The 2,931-nt window shown below is 44.2% G+C and overlaps 1 pseudogene; it reads right to left on the minus strand.

Annotated features, from left to right (window-relative positions):
* Window positions 1-1,699: 1,699 nt before the first annotated feature.
* Window positions 1,700-2,446, minus strand: LOC144365080 (sorting nexin-21 pseudogene; annotated as a pseudogene).
* Window positions 2,447-2,931: the final 485 nt, after the last annotated feature.

Here is a 2,931-nt window from a genome sequence, read left to right on the forward strand (position 1 = left end):
GCAGTTTTAGAACATTCTAGTTGATTATTTGAAACACCAAATACCTATATCTTGGCAATGCATTTTTTTTTCTATTTTAGTATAAAGTAGGGAGTCTCTAGCTTAATAGGGAGTCTAGCTTTGGAATGTTTTTTTTATATTGCTTTAATTCTCCTCAATCAAAATGCTCAAATTACCAAACGCTCATTCTAAGATAATAAAAATAAAAACAAATTCTCATGCAGCCTTTGTCTTGTCCTGAAAATTCAAGTTGTTATAAATTTATGGATCAAATATGATAGTACAGTTGTTAAATTCTTGTATTTAAAGTCATATGGTCACTTAGAAAAATGTCCCTCTACATAAATGACCACCTGAACTCTTTCAGGTCTTTTCTACATTTTAAAAACTTTGTGTAGCAATTTCCTAATATTTCTACAATAATATAAGAGAGAGGGAATTAAATATTTTTCCCTCTATTTTCACTGGAGAAAACTGAGGTATTTCAGGGTAAAATTTTTGTCTAAAGTTTATTCAAAATAGATTATTTATTCACACAATAAATATGTTGCTCTATGAGGTAGCATTTGGAGCAACATTTATAGAATAAAACTATGGTTTCTAAAATTAATATTTGTTATGGTTTAGATCTGAGATGACTCCCAAAAGTGCATGTGTGAGACAATGCAAGGATGTTTATAGGTGAAATGATTACAGTATGAGGATTGTAATCTAATAAGTGGATTGATCCACTGATATGGATTAATTGGGTGGAAACTGCAGGCAGCAGTTAGGGTGTGGCTGAAGGAAGTAAGTTACTGGGGCCATGACTTTGGGGTTTATATTTTATCCCTGGGAAGGGAAATATGCTTTCTCTCCCTCTCCTACTTGCTGTCAAGTCTTGAGCTGCTTTCCTCTGCTATGCCTTCCACCACCATGATGCTCGGCCTCACCTTGGGCCCAGAACTATGGAATTGGCTAATCATGGACTGAACCTCTAAAACTATGAGCCAAAATAAATGTTTACTTCTCTAAGTGGTTGTTTTCAGGTACTTTGGTCACAGTGACAAAAAAAACCTAAAATAATATTATTTTTAATTGACAAATAATAATTGTATACATTTACAGGGTACAAATATTGATTAAATCAACATGATTACAATCATAATTAACAGTTAACTTAGCATTTACTAGATACACACACACATATATGTATACACACACACACACACACACACAAATATACATATGCACCTTTGAAATGTGTTTGGGTTTCTATTGTACCATAATTAACAGAATTCTGTTTTTTTCCCCTGGAGTGGCTGCTCTTTAATTTCCTTGGGCCAGAACTACAGCCCTTCCTCTGGCTCTCAACTGCAAGACTTCAGTCAGGCTGACTTGCTGGCTTAGAGGCCCATGGAAAAGAACACATTAATCCTGACCTGGGCAATGGCCCCTGGCTATAAATAAGCTAGAGGGGCTGTGTAAGACTTCCTCCTTGTACCATTCCCTGGGTACCAATCCCCAGCCAAAGCTTGTCCTCAGCCCAAGTCAACAACAAAATTGCTTCTGTCCACTGCAAATTCTCTGTGGAACTTCTGGGGGCTCTCAGTAACCCTGCAGCCTTCTAGCTGCTTTCCATGTCCTCCTCTTCAGTCCCCTGCTCCCCAAATCCTGGGGCATCCCTTCTCCCCACAGTGGCTTTAAGGCTAGGTGAGGGTTAGCCCAGCACCTCCTTGATGAGCAGCAATTCTTTGAGACTGTGGGCAGGCATAGGGGCCTGGAGCAGGGACTCTGAGTGGCATTTGTCCAGACCTAGGCATCAAGGGAGCCAGACACCGGCCTCTAGGAAGGGTGCCAGGAAAGAATGGGGGCTCTTTTCTCCCAACAGCTGCAAGGCTATCTCACAGCAGGCCCAGGCCTCCACAGGGTCCTCCAGCTCCTGGTGACACACAGCCAGCCCGGCTAGGGTCAGCAGAGAACAATCTGGGCCCAAGTGGGGAATCCAGCTGGGTCTGCAGCTTTCAGGCTTTGCCCCAGAGTGCCAGGGCCTCACAATAGAAGCTGGTACAAGTGAGGCTCTGTGCCCGCTGCAGCTCTAGCAGCACGAAGAAGTCCTGCAGGTCTGGGGCATGGCGTTGCTCAGGCACGGCTTGTAGGTGGCCCAAAAAACTGTCCAAAGGCTCTGCTAAGGCAGGCAATCATCTCTACGGTAAAATTCTGGCGCGGGCACTTACAAGGGAAGGAGAAGGCATCTTTTGGCCCTAGAACTGCAGCTGTAGGTTTTGGTGCAGCTGCTCAAAGTCTGAGTAGCGGCAAGAGGTCTGGGCTGGCTGGCGATCGGGTAGCCCTGGACACATCATGGCGAGGGTACAGAGTAGAAGGGAGGGTCCTTGACAACACTGGTGTTAGTCACCTCAAAGAGCAGCTGTTGGGGTTCCAGAGTGTTTTGGGATTTCTTCCAGAAATCCTGTAGCTCCCGGGCCAGGAATTGTCTGCCTCACTGCCCATCAGGTGGGGGACTCTGCCAGGGGGTGACGAACATCTTCTGTACTTTGATACAGCAGGAATAGGAGCCTTTTATTGTAGGACAACAGAGCTATTTATACATTTTGCACAGCTTATCTTAATTAGCATAAACTAGATACATCAGTCAACCAATAAGGAATCTCCACACTTAATGACTTGCTTTTGTTACTTCTCAAACCACTCCCTCTGGCATTTTGCCAGGCACCATCCAGACTTGTTTACGAACTCTAACATTCCCCTGGCAAAATACCAGGTGTTATTTTGACTTGTTTACAGACCTTAACAGGACTCTGTCTTCTCGTGCACTGTCTGTTCCTGGGTGTCCAGGCGGGCCTCCTTGTGGTGCTCAGCGCTGTGAAGCTGAGGGTGCCGCTGAGACAGGAGGAAGGTTCTCTGCAGTGGCATCCTCCAGCTCAGAGGGCT

Source organism: Ictidomys tridecemlineatus, chromosome 6 (assembly GCF_052094955.1).
Source record: "Ictidomys tridecemlineatus isolate mIctTri1 chromosome 6, mIctTri1.hap1, whole genome shotgun sequence".
Taxonomy (NCBI): domain Eukaryota; kingdom Metazoa; phylum Chordata; class Mammalia; order Rodentia; family Sciuridae; genus Ictidomys; species Ictidomys tridecemlineatus.